This window comes from Monodelphis domestica, chromosome 1, assembly GCF_027887165.1.
Source record: "Monodelphis domestica isolate mMonDom1 chromosome 1, mMonDom1.pri, whole genome shotgun sequence".
Taxonomy (NCBI): domain Eukaryota; kingdom Metazoa; phylum Chordata; class Mammalia; order Didelphimorphia; family Didelphidae; genus Monodelphis; species Monodelphis domestica.
The window spans coordinates 510,851,733-510,866,213 of NC_077227.1; the positions used below are offsets into that span (position 1 = coordinate 510,851,733).

Below are 14,481 nucleotides of genomic sequence, written 5' to 3' on the forward strand. Positions count from 1 at the left end.
TTGGTTTTACCTACCACTAAACAGAAGTCTGATTCAAAGGGCAGAGCCTAGCTCTAACCTGCCTTGAAACCAAGAATGTAAGACATTTCTGAATCTAGGAATGGGGAGGGGAGATTTGCACCATCAAGGATGTCCCTTTGACAGAGGGGAATAGGAGAATATTACAGATGCTATTTTCTACAATATTAAAATTAATTCTTTTTACTAGTTTGGAGATCTATATCCAAACTGGCATAGTCCCTAGTGCCTTCCATCATGACTCTACCCCCAAGACAATTTCAGATAACATTTATAGGAAACTTGAACAAGGAAAAAGCTCACAATACACAAAAATACTCTTTGGGGTTAACAATACAGAACAGTCACCACACAGTTCCTTCCTGGACCACTGCCCTTTAGAACTGAAAAGAGTTCCTTCCTGTGATTAATATCTTAACCTTGAATGCAAAAGAAGACATTGCCCTAAGGGTGGTCATAGATTGAGTCACTTCAGGTGGATGGAGAGCCTATTATCTTACCTAGATAAGAGTTTAGGGTTTTTTTTTTGTTGTTGTTATTAATTTATTTCCATACTATCCAATTCTTCATGACCCCATTTGGAGTTTTCTTGGCAAAGATACTGGAGCAGTTTCTCCAGCTCATTTTACAAATGAAGGAATTAAAGCAATTAGGGTTAAGTGACTTGTCCAGGGTCACCTAGCTATTAAATTTCTGAGGCTAGGTTTGAACTCATGAAGAGGAGTCCTCCCTCTCTCAGGCCCAACCCTCTATTCACTGTGCCATCTAGTTGTGTGATTATCTAATGATAATCATCATTAATCTTTTAGCTTTTGTTCTATCTACTTTCCTACAGGAAAAGTCTGAAAAAAAAGTTTTAGGCTGGAGAAAATATTAATTCTGAATATTTCTAAAGAAACTAAAAGGGAATTGTTTTTTTTTCAGGCTTCTGTATCTTAGGAACTACTGTCCCCAGAACCATTCCCAATTTTACTTTCTCAGGGACTAAGTTTGGGAATTATTAAGTCTTTTGTCTAATTCTGAATCAAACTGCCATGGAGAAACTCCATCTGTCAGCTGATCAGTCTGTATTTATTAAGTACCTTCTATGTTTTAAGAGCTGTTCTCTCTGGGGGCAGCTGGGTAGCCCAGTGGATACAGCACCAGGCCTAGAGACAGGAGGTCCTAGGGTCAAGTCTGGCCTCAGACACTTCCCAGCTGTGTGACCCTGGGCAAATCACTTAACCCCCATTGCCTAGCCCTTACCACTCCAAGATAGAAGGTAAGGGTTTAAAAAAAAAAAGCTGTTCTCGAAGTTTAGGATACAAAAAATAAATAAAACAGGCTGCCACCAAAATAAATTTATACTTTTAATGCTATGCCAATATAATTACCAACAGAATACAGTTTACAGAACTTTATAAAATAATAACTATATTCATTTGAAAAAGATCTAAGAATATTAAGGGAAATAATGAAAAGAAGTAAGGATGAAGAGGGAATAGGACTTCCGAACCTCAAACTATATTATAAAACAGCTGCCATCAAAACCATCTGGTATTGGTTGAAGAATAGAGATCTGTGGAACAGGGAAATTCAGAAACAATAGAACTCAATAACCCAATGTTTGGTAAAATGGAAAACATAAATTACCAAGGGAAAAATTTCTTGGTTGATAAAAACTGCTGAGAAAACTAGAAAGCAGTCTGGCAGAAATTAGGGCTTCTATCAACACCTTATGGTACACTTTACAATACATTCTAAAGGGATACATGACTTTAATATTAAAGATCATATTTAAAAAATCTTATTTGAAAATGTTATATCATGTTATTAAAAAAGCAAGAGAGAAACAGATAATATGCTCCTCACAGCTATGGATAAGAGAAGTATTCCTAACCAAACGAGAGAGAATTATAAAAGACAAAATAGATAACTTTGATTATTTGAAACTGAAAAACTTCTGCACAGACAACATTCATTCATGTAGGATCAGTTGTAGAATGGGGGGGATCCTTTATATCAAATTTCTCTGACAAGGATTTAGCATCAAGATATATAAACAACACACACATGTAATATGTGACAGATATATATGACATATACCCACATACATACATACATATATGTAACTAACGTGGTGGTGTAGTGAATAGAGCACTATGCCTGAAGTAAGAAAGACCTGAATTCAAATATGGTCTCAGACACTTACTAGCTGTATGACTGTTTGCCTCAGTTTCCTCATCTGTAAAATGAGCTGGAAAAAGAAATGGCAAACCACTAGAGCATCTTTGCCACAAAAAGTCCAAATGAGGTCACAAAGAGTCACACACATAACTAAAATGATTGAACAACAAGAAAGCTAATAGTCATTTCCCAACAGATAATGGCTGAAGGATGTGAACGAAGAGTTCTCAAAAAAAAAACTTCAAAGACGAATAATGTAGAAATAGGTATCAAGTGATAACATTTGTACAACCCAGTGGAATTGGTTGTCAGTTCTGGGAGGGGGGAGGAAAGAGAAGAGGGAAAGAAAATGAATCCTGGAAACATGAAAAAATATGTAAAATATAAAAATTTAAAAATATATATAATTGGGGGAAAAAATAAAAAATTCCAAATATTCATAACCACATAAAAAATGCTCCAAAGAACTTTTTATTATAAGAGAAAAGAGCTATGTGTGAAGAATGGCAAGAAGGTCAGTATCATCAGAGTATGTAGAAAGGAGTAAAATGTTAAAAAATGTTACTGAAGAAAAATTGTATAAATTAAAGAACAAACATCTATGAAATACCTACTATGTGCCAGGTATCATGCCAGGGTCTCAGGACATAAAGACAAAATCAACAGAGTCCCTGCCCTCAAAGAGTTTTATATTCTATTGAGAGAAACACATTCTTGGAGAAGTAAATACAAAATATATAAAGAACAAATAGAAGGTAATTTGGGGGGGGGGCGTTGTTAACCAATAGGGGAATTGGGAAAAGCCTCATGGAGAGGGTGGCATTCGAGATGGTATTGAAGAAAATTATGAATTCTCAGAGGCAGAAATGAGTTGAGGGGATACAGTCCTCTCCGCCCCCAGATTCTGGGGTCAGACCTTAGTGCCTTATCCTGTAGGACCAATTTCTCTTTCTTTTTTCCTTTGGTTCATGCCCCCCACCTGATAGCAAAGCAAATGTCTAGATTTCCCTGAACGTAGGTATTGAGGTCCCGAACTCCCATGCAGGCACTTGCTGTGCAATATGTGTATTTATTTCATCCCAAAGGGAAATGCATAGAATATCAAGTATTTATCAGCTCATGGAAAAAACTAAGGCCCTCAAATAGCCCCTTTGCCTTTCCATTGAAGCACATTTTAGGGGCCACTAAATAAGCACTTCCCTTCACATTGAACCTTTACTGTTTGAGCAACTTCTGGCAAAAGCAGGCAGAGTGGGCAAGTCTAGATCACCTGGCTGGGGCACACTGTCCCCAGCTCCCCCCACTATGTTTCTCCCTTCCTCTAGCTTTAAGGGCCACTTTGGTTATCTTCCTTCTCCAAAAAGCAAGTTATTGATGAAATCTTCCTCTAGGCATTTGGTACCCAAACCTTCAAACTTGACATTACCCATGAGGTCACTCTTGAGTCTGGCAAAATCCACTCTCAGAATCTTCCTTCTGAGGCTGCATGTCCTCTGACATGTTTCTGGAGGAAATTCAACCGTTTGTGCAGGAAAATCCCATCCTCAAGGAACTCTACTCTCTAAAAACGACTTTGCAAGACATCCAAACTTCGGTTAGTCACACCACCCCTATCCTACCAAGGGGATGATGGACTAAAAAGCCAGAAACGTGCATTTCTGGACATGGCCAATGTGGGGATTGGCTTTGCTGGACTATGAGTGTATTTCTGCTCTTGTTTGTAAATGTAAAGCTTTTGGTTTTGGTATTGTATGAGAGTTTAATTATGTAATTGTGGGGGTAACCAGTGGAAAAGAAAGACGATAAGTTCTTGTAAATAGAAACAAAATACCAATTTTCTTTTATAAAGGAACTCTAACATCTGACCTGTGCTCAGAGGAGAAAACCAAAGGACAAAAGGCACAAAACAACCCTGTTTGAGGGGGGAATTACAACACAGAGGAAGGTGAGTCTCCAAGGCTTTGGTGCAGTCGGTGGTGTCAGCTGCATGCTGTTAGGCAGCCTCCTTTGTCCCAGAGAGAATCAGTAAATTGTGGATATTAACAAAGAGAAATGGATATAACTGCGCTCTATGTCTAAAAAATGATAAAAAAATAAAACCTGAAAAAGAGAAATATTGTTTGAGTTTGCATAATTCTTGTATTTGAAATATTAGTGATCTACAGGTCTACCAGCCATGGTATGCCCAGGTCCTTCCTAAAGTTGAAAAAATTGGGACTGTCTAATAAGTTTAATGAATGCTCTGCTGGGACTTTTAAAAAAAATTAATTTATTTAGTCAATTTAGAACATTATTACTTGGTTACAATAATCACATTATTTCCCTCCCTCCCCTCCACCCACCCTTCTCACAGCCAACAGGCAATTTCATTGGTATTACTTGCTTGTGTCCTTGATCAGAACCTATTTCCATGCTGTTGATGTTTGCACTTGGGTGATCGTTTAGAGTCTACATCCCCAATCATATCCCCATTGACCCATGTGATCAAGCAGTTGTTTTTCTTCTGTGTTTCTACTCCCACAGTTTTTCCTCTCACTGTGGATAGTGTTCTTTCTTGTAGATCTCTCTGGGTTGTTCAGGATCACTGCATTGCCACTAATGGAGAAGTCCATTACATTCGATTGTGCCACAGTGTATCAATCTCTGTGTACAATGTTATCCTGGTTCTGCTCCTTTCACTCTGCATCACTTCCTGGTCATTCCAGTCCCCATGGAATTCCTCCAGTTCATTATTCCATTTAGCACAATAGTATTCCATCACCAACATATACCACAATTGTTCAGCCATTCCCCAACTGAAGGGCATCCCCTCATTTTCCAATTTTTTGCCACCACAAAGAGTGCAGATATGAATATTCTTGTACAAGTCTTTTTCCTTATTATCTCTTTGGGGTACAAACCCTCTGCTGGGACATTTTTTTTTTAAAATATATTTATTTGATCATTTCCAAGCATTATTCGTTAAAGACATAGATCATTTTCTTTTCCTCCCCCCCACCCCCCATAGCCGACGCGTAAGTCCACTGGGCATTAGATGTTTTCTTGATTTGAACCCATTGCTTTGTTGATAGTATTTGCATTAGAGTGTTCATTTAAAGTCTATCCTCTGTCATGTCCCCTCAACCTCTGTATTCAGGCAGTTGCTTTTTCTCGGTGTTTCCACTCCCATAGTTTATCCTTTGCTCATGAATGGTGTTTTTTTTTTCTCCTGGATCCCTGCAAGTTGTTCAGGGACATTACACCGCCCCTAATGGAGAAGTCCATTACGTTCGATTATACCACAGTGTATTAGTCTCTGTGTACAATGTTCTCCTGGTTCTGCTCCTCTCGCTCTGCATCACTTCCTGGAGGTTGTTCCAGTCTCCATGGAACTTCTCCACTTTATTATTCCTTTGAGCACAATAGTATTCCATCACCAACATATACCACAGTTTGTTCAGCCATTCCCCAATTGATGGGCATCCCCTCGTTTTCCAGTTTTGGGCCACCACAAAGAGCGCAGCTATGAATATTTTTGTACAAGTCTTTGTGTCCATTATCTCTTTGGGATACAGACCCAGCAGTGCTATGGCTGGGTCAAAGGGTAGATATTCTTTTGTCGCCCTTTGGGCATAGTTCCAAATTGCCCTCCAGAATGGTTGGATCAGTTCACAACTCCACCCTGCTGGGACATTTTAATGGCACCTGGGAGGCCACTTTGAACTGTGTAATGTGGATTTTATGGAACTCTTTGGTGAAAGGCTCATGGGGCATTTATTTGAAAAGGCAATGCTCTGGAGCAGCTGGGTTGCTCAGTGGATAGCACATCAGACCTCAAGTTGGGAGTTCAAACCTGAACTCAAATACTGATTGTATGACCCTGGGCGAGTCATTTAATCCCTAGCGCCTAGATCTTACCACTCTTCTGTCTTGGAATTGATATTTAGGATCAATAGAAGAGGTAAAATCTGGAATTTCTGTTTTTTATTCACATCCATATTCTGTCACTCCTTTAGGGGGGCATTACATGGCTTATTTTTATTTGGGGGTGAGGGTTTTTTGCTGTCTTTCCATTTTAGCTTTTCTTTTCTTCCTCCAGTGCTTTCTATGTCATACTTCTCATGTCCCCAAGATGAAGAGTGTTCAGTACAGCCATTTAAGGGTGAAAGATCTTCTAGAAGATCTTAGTTAGGACTTTCTCATCAAAAGATAGAGTATGGTGAAAAGAACAGCCTTGCAGTCTAGGCTAAATTTTTCTTTGAAAGTTACTGAAGGGCAGCTAGGTAGCACAGTGGATAGAGTGCCAGCTTTGGAGTTGGTAGGACCCGAGTTCAAATGTGTTCCCAGACACTTAGCTGTGTGACACTGGGCAAGTCACTTAACCCCAAAAGCTTAACCCTCGCTGCTCCTCTATGAACTGATACTAAGATAGAAGATGAGGGTTTAAAAAAGAGCTAATCAAACCACCCTTGAGACTTTATAGATCCAGGGGACTAAAGCTCAGACTACTATCACGGCTTTAGGTGGCCTTAGTACAAAAGCCACTCATGAGGTGGTAGGGGTTGCTCCCTTCCCTCAGGTTTCTAATCAGCAGACCAGCATGGCCAGCAGAGTCAAGGAAGTTTCACTCAATTGAATTAATGCTGTATCCTTGCCAAATAACCTTTCTCCACTATCATTAAGAAAACCTTCTTTTGTTAGCAATTAGAGGATCTATGACTGTCTCATTTTATTCTGATCCAAACCTGAAGCACCAGGAATGCCTGAATCAATCCCAACTTACAACAGTTGCCATTTATCTTAGAATCAGCTTCTGTCACCAGAAATCAACCAGAGCTGTTCTTTTTGCCCTCTCAGCAAGTTTTTCCTCCATAAGGTATGCCCTTCGGATGCCTCCTGTTCCAGATCTTTTCCCTGTAATCTCCTCAAATTGATTTAGGGGAACTCATCCTGGGGCTCATGGGCTCCCTGATCAGACCTCCTCCTACAGCTGATTGAGTGAATGATTTTAGAGATCCGACAAATAGGGGCACAAAAATTAAGCTAATTATGAATGGTTATTAGAAAACATATAGCCCAGACCAAGAAAGCGTGAGAGAAATAAAGAGGTCAAGAAGTCTGAGAGGTAGCTGGTGGTCTCCATACAATCAGAGAAGGGGCGAGCTGGTAGTTTGAGGTTGGGGACTTATGGGGACATTTGCTTAGAACGAGATGAGTGAAAAGTACTGTTTGACTGTAGAGCTATTTATATAGTACCAGGCACTATGCTAAGTGCCTTAAAAAATTATCTCATTTGGTCCCATTTTACAATTGAAGAAACTAAGGTAAACAGATGTTGAGTGAGTTGACTGATTCTTAGTTTCCTTAATTATAAATTAGACATAATAATATTCATACTATCTGCCTCACAGGGTTGTTGATGAAAACATGCTTAAGAAACCACAAAGTACAAAGAATTGGAAATTAAGAGGATGTCCATCAGTTGGGTAATGGCTGAACAAACTGTGGTATATGATGGTGATGGAATACGATTGTGCTATAAGGAATGATGAGCAGGATGATTTTGGAAAAATCTATATGAACTGATGCAGAGTGAGATAAGCAGAACCAGGAGAACATGGTACACAGTAACAGTAATAGTATATGATGATCTGCTGTGAAAGAGTTAGCCACTCTCAGCAATGCAATGACTCAGGACAGTTCTGAAGGACTTATGACAAAGGATGCTATCCATCTCCAGAGAAAGAACTGTTAGAGTTGGGAAGCCGATCAAAGCATACTAGGTTTCACACCAGCTATTTATGGTTTTATTTTGGGGTTTTGGTTTTATAGGAGTATTCTTTTATACCAGTGGCCAATATAGAAATGTGTTTTGCATGATAATATGTGTATAACCCAGACCAAATTGCTTACCATCTCCAAGAGTGGGGAGGAAAGGGAGGGAGGTAGACAATTTGAATCTTATAATTTCAGAAAATTCATGTTGAAAATTGTTATTGTTATGTAATTGGGAAAATAAAATATCTTTGAATAAAAAAGAAAACATAAAGTATTTTAAAATGCATTATTATTATCATACATATGTGAATGTACACTGAAAGCATCAGAAGGGGGGTAATTTTGTAAGTTAAAGACAAATTGCCAGTGTTGCACATATGCATACATTTTTAGTGTTAAGTTTTTAACATAGTATATTTTAATTGGTTCAATCAAATTGGAAGGACTCATTGCAAGCTCTGCATTGCATAGATGACAGAAACATGTCATCTAAGAACTTATCCAAATTGCAGTGTCTATGTGACCCTGGGCAAGTCACTTAACCCCCATTGCCTGGCCCTTACCTCTCTTCTGCCTTAGAACCAATACACAGTATTGATTACAAGATGGAAGGTAAGGGTTTAAAAAATAATAATAAAATAAAAAAAAACAAGTTGCAGTGTCAAGATAGCAAGCATAGTTTAATACTATAAGCAGCACTGCTTTTTACCTGGCTATTGATGGCGGTGTGGAATTTTAATCAGTGAAAAATGACTGATGGTGCTGGTAAGAAATGTGTTTTTAGGGGGCAGCTGGGTAGCTCCTTGGATGGAGAGCCAGGCCTAGAGATGGGAGGTCCTGAGTTTAAATCTATCCTCAGATATGTCTTAGCTGTGCGACCCTGGGCAAATCACTTAATCCCCATTGCCTATCTCTTATCATTCTTCTGCCTTGGAACCAATATATAGTATTGATTTTAAGAGGGAAGGTAAGGGTTTACAAAAAAGTGTTTTTATTAATTCCACAAATCCATCAAATGTTGTATTCTCAGATGATGAAATAATTGTATGGAATGTTATAATAATAACACAGAATATCATAATAACATATTGGCCCCATAGACTGTTAGGAGTTCTATATGCTTCTGTTCTGGGCTCTCTTAGCTGTTTGGCAAAAGAAGTACAGGCTTTCTATTTAATAGTACCAGCAAGTTGGCTCACTGACATCAAATTTTCTTACACATCTCAAAAAAGATGCTTTTCCTCTTTATATCTTTTGGGTTTCCATCCCTTCCATTTCCCAGTGAATCTTTCTTTCCTTAGCAAAGAGTCATTCAGAAGAGAAACAAACAGCATACAGAAAATGTCTGACATAGGCAGTCCTTCTTCTTGGAGGCCAAGCTTGGTCATTATAATTTTATACCATTAATTTTAGATTGTCTTATCATTATTTACTTTTATTGTTGTAGTCATTGTATATATTGTGTTCTTGGCTGCTCAATTCACTTTTTTTTTTTTTAACCCTCACCTTCCGTCTTAGAATCCATACTATGTGTTGGTTTCAAGAGAAGAGAAGTAAGGGTTTGGCAATGGGGGTTAAGTGACTTGCCCAGGGTCACACAGCTAAGAAGTGTCTGAGGCCAGATTTGAAACCCAGGACCTCCCATCTCTAGCCTGGCTCTCCATCCATGGAGCTACCCAGCTGCCCCCCTGCTCACTTCACTTTGCAAGTGAAGTGTTCATGTAAGGTCTTCGCATCCTTCTCCATTTTCATCATATTCATCATTTCTTCATTACAGTAATATTCTATTATATTCATAAGCCACAATTTGCTCCGCCATTCCTTAATTGCTGCACATCTATTTGGTTTCCAGTTCTTTGCTATTACAAAATGTTCTGCTGCAAATATTTTGGCGTATATGGGGCCTTTTTGCCTTTGACCTCCTTGAGGTACATGCCTACCTGTGGAATATCTTGGTCAAAGGGGATAGGCATTTTAGTTACTTTATTTTCCTCATTCTAAATTGCTTTCCATAATGCATATACTAATGCAATAGTATTAATGGGTGAATGTATGTATCTTCCCACAAACCCATTCAACATCATGTCCAGCTTTTGTCCTCTACCAATTTTCTGCAGATGAGGTGAGAAACAGCAGAGTTGTTTTGATTTTCATTTCATTTCTTAGTAGAGACTTGGAGCCGCCCTTTATGGAGATTTTAATCGTTTGCAGTTCTTCCTTTGAGGACTATTTGTCCATAGCACACAGAAGATATTTTCGGTGTAGAATTTGCTGAAATGCCAAGTTTATTCTCATCCTGCCGAGGCTATTCCAACCCTAACAGAGGCCCATTCCCATTGCCAGAACAGGTCAGTATTGGGCCTCAGCATCACTCAGGCAACCCAGGAACATGCCTTCCCTTGATAATTTTGCACTCCTTGAGTGGAGGTAGTGGGAGGAAACACATACACGCCATCTAGAAACCACTGTATCCCAGCCTGGAGAAGGCAACATCAACTGATCTTGGACCACAGCGACCTCTGCTGGACGTGATGCTGATTTCCCTCCACCAAAGGTTTCACCATCACATGCTGGCGGACACAGACTGAATTTGGCCTTCTCTGGATCTTCTTGCTGCATTAAAGAGACAAAGCAGCAGCAGCAGCAAAATGAGGGGTTGCTGCATTAAGAAAACAGATGAGTTCTAACTGGATTCAAGATTGGAATTCTGATTCAAATGGCTTCTTCCAGAAAATCAGATTTTTTCCCCCTTCTATTCAACAAACATTTACTAAATGCCTGCTATTTGCCCACCACTCTCTTGGGATAGGGGCTTGGGAGTATGAGAGGGCACTAATAACTAAGATAGAATTGGAACTTGAGCTGAATCTTGAAGGGAATTGGGAATTCTAAGAGACAAAGGTAAAGAGGACCTGTATAACAGGCATGTCCTGAGTAAAGATGTGGTGGTTGGAGATTTTAAGATCTAGACTTCAGAGACCATCTAGATCATCCTGCCTCTATTTTACAGATTATTGACAAGAAAACTGAGGCCCAAGGAAGTTATGTGACTTGCTTAAGACCAAACAAGTTATTATCAGAGGTGGTATTTGAACCCAGGTCTTCTGATTCCAGAATCTTGATGTCTCCTATAAAATGTTATGAGTGTCCTCCTGACTCAGATAGAGATTGTGAAACATGTTTTTTGGACCTGGTTAATGGAGAAAAATGTTTTTGTTTGGCTATGAATATTTATTACAAGGGGTCTTTTTTTCTTTTTTCTTTGGAGTGGGGAAAGTAGGAAGGAGAGAACATGGATTTAATTGAAAATATAAACTAATTTTTTAAAAAAGAAATCTTACATGTAGGAAACTGGAAATCTATTTATTTGGTATAAAGTAGATTTAGATCACATTTACACCACATTCCAAAATAAGTTCTAAATGGATACTTGACCTAACTGTAAAAATAATATAATTTTTAAAAAAAATCAGAGGAGAATGGGATGCAGTACTTTTCACAGTCATAACAAGAAGAATTATTAACTAAACAGAGGATAGAGATGTTCATAAGAAATAAAATAGATAATTTGTATAACATAAGATCAAAAAGCATTTGATTAAGAAAAATAGCTAGAAGAGAAACTACATTGAAAATAAATCATGGGTGAAAGCAATCTGCTAAGTCATGGTCCTCAAAACCCAGCTACGATGGTCTGGACACGTCATCCGCATGGACCCACAGCGAATACCAAGACAGGTATTCTATGGTGAACTGTCAGCTGGACTCAGGAAACAAGGCCGACCAAAGAAAAGATTCAAGGATCAGCTAAAGTCCAACTTGAAGTGGGCTGGCATTACACCAAAGCAACTAGAACTCGCTGCCTCTGACAGAAGCAGCTGGTGAACCCACATTCACCATGCTGCCACCACTTTTGAAGATGAGCGACGTCGACGTCTTGCCGCTGCGCGTGAACGCCGACACCAGGCCACAGCCGCACCTCCCGTAACAACTGGCGTCCCATGCCCCGTGTGCCACAAACTGTGCACCTCAGCCTTTGGACTCCAAAGCCACATGAGAGCACACCGTAGATGAAACTGCACAAAGACAATAGTCATTCTCAGTCACCAAGAGACTACCACTATACTAATGTAGGGAAGTGACAAAAGATATAAGACCAAGAAATATTTTATAATAGGTAATGGGGAGATATTGATATCTATATATGTAACAAATACTTTTCAGAATAAGAACTGCAAACAATAACCACAAAAAGTGCTGCAAATCACTAATAAGAGAACTCCAATTGAAAATAATTCAAGTTTCACATTATACCCATCAAATTGGCAAGGATGAAAAAAGACAAAGTGGTAATATTGAATGAGCTATGAGAAGATAAGCACACTAAGACATGGGTGGGTGCTGTTCTTTAAAACTCTTACTTTCTGTCTTAGTATCAATTCTAAAACAGAAGAGTGTCAAGGTCTATACAACCTCGGTGACTTGCCTCACCTAGGAAGTACCTGGAGCCACATTTGAACCCACATCCTTCCAACTCTAGACCTCGAGCTCTATTCCTTATGCTACCTAGCTGCCCTATACTAATACACTGTTGGTAGAGTTGTGAACTATTCCAACTATTTCAATAATTTAGAATTTTTTAAGAAAAATAAACGGTTTGAACACTTTGACCCAGACATCCATCCAATCATAACCAAATGAGGTCAGCAACTGAAGGAAAAAGCTTTCTATATGCTAAAGTATTTAGAGAAACTTTTTGGAATAGCAAAAAACCACTGGGGACAAAGTAGGGGCCAATAGAAAGGGGAATAACTGAACAAACTGAAAGAGAAAGTAATGGATGATTATTGTGCTGTAAGAAATAACAAATTAGGAATTCAGAGGAACTTGAGAAGACTTACACAAAATTATGAAATGGGAAGAAAGTAGAATCAAGAGACGGCTACAGAGCAAATATAGATATATGCACATACACATATACACATTAATGAAAAAAGAAAACTCTAAAAGATATTATTAGAGTTCAGGTTAAGAGAGTAATCATGATTCCAAAAGATTGATGAAGAAATGTATTCTTTTTACTAGGGATTTGGGGAACTATAGAAATGTGATATTTCAATGTCAATATATTGGCTTTACTTGCTTTTGTGTTTCAAATTATTTAGATAACTTCATGATTCAGTGCTTGAGATTACTCTTATTTTAAGCCATCTTTAAGTCAGATTTCATGTATTGAGATTAAAAGAAAAAACCTTCATAATATAAAACTAATAAAATCATGCATTATTAAAATTTTTTTTTTTTTCAAGTGGAGAAGTTCCATGGAGACTGGAACAACCTCCAGGAAGTGATGCAGAGCGAGAGGAGCAGAACCAGGAGAACATTGTACACAGAGACAAACACACTGTGGTATCATCGAACGTAATGGACTTCTCCATTGGTGGTGGTGTAATGTCCCTGAACAACTTGCAGGGACCCAGGAGAAAAAAAAACACCATTCATAAGCAAAGGATAAACTGTGGGAGTGGAAACACCGAGAAAAAGCAACTGCCTGAATACAGAGGTTGAGGGGACATGACAGAGGATAGACTCTAAATGAACACTCTAATGCAAATACTATCAACAAAGCAATGGGTTCAAATCAAGAAAACATCTAATGCCCAGTGGACTTGTGCGTTGGCTATGGGGGGTGGGGGGGGGGAGGAAAAGAAAATGATCTATGTCTTTAACGAATAATGCTTGGAAATGACCAAATAAAATATATTTAAAAAAAAAAATTTTTTTTTTCTTTGTTGTAAGGAAGGTTTGGAAGTAGGGAGAGATGTTTGTGTTGAGTGATATTTTATAAAAAGCAGCAATAAACTAATTTGAAAATTAAAACAAAGAAATTCTCTTTAGGGAACTTCACTTGGGGTAATGCTCATCCTTACTCAACGTGTAGGCCCCCAAAACACAGGCAAAAAAGGCAAAGAGGACCAAGTGAGAGCTGGTAGCCAAGAGGTTGTCTTGGTGTCTTGGGGAAGGTAGCTGCTAGGGAAGGATGAACTCTATTATAAGTGGAAGCAATTTCTTACGCCCTATTGCACACTACCTTAGTTTTTTTCCTTAAAAGGTATTGAATTTTCTCCAAGTCTTAATTCCTCAAGTTGTAACTTAGCTCCCTAGTACCCTAAGTACAAAATCCATGGACAGAGTGATCAACTGGCTCCTTCCTCAACCTTCTGAAGGACTGGATGCCAAATATTTTGTGGCAGCCAGATGGTTTAGGAAATAGAACTAAAGGCCTAGGGTTAGGAAGACCTGAGTTCAAATGTGACCTTAAATATTTACTGTGTGTTCTTAGACAAGTCACTTAACCTTTGCTTGCTTCAGTTTCCCTTTCTGTAAAATAGAAATAATAGCTCCACAGATGCTGTAACAATCAAATGACATAATAATTGTAAAGCACTTAGTACAGCACCTGGTATACAGAGACCTCTATATTAATATTAGCTGTTATTGTGGGAATATAATTAACAGGATTTGGTAACTGATATATAC

The 14,481-nt window shown here is 38.6% G+C and overlaps 1 long non-coding RNA gene across 4 annotated transcripts in view; it reads left to right on the forward strand.

Annotated features, from left to right (window-relative positions):
• LOC103098898 (uncharacterized) overlaps window positions 1-13,625 on the forward strand; it is a 98,052-nt gene extending 84,427 nt beyond the window's left edge. For 2 of the 4 annotated variants that reach the window (XR_008915448.1, XR_008915453.1), the window contains 2 exons: window positions 4,034-4,129; window positions 13,251-13,625. This is a non-coding gene — a long non-coding RNA (uncharacterized LOC103098898). Of the gene's footprint in view, window positions 1-4,033; window positions 4,292-13,250 lie in introns of those variants that run through there. The other 2 variants (XR_008915447.1, XR_008915452.1) reach the window with 1 other exon arrangement.
• Window positions 13,626-14,481: the final 856 nt, after the last annotated feature.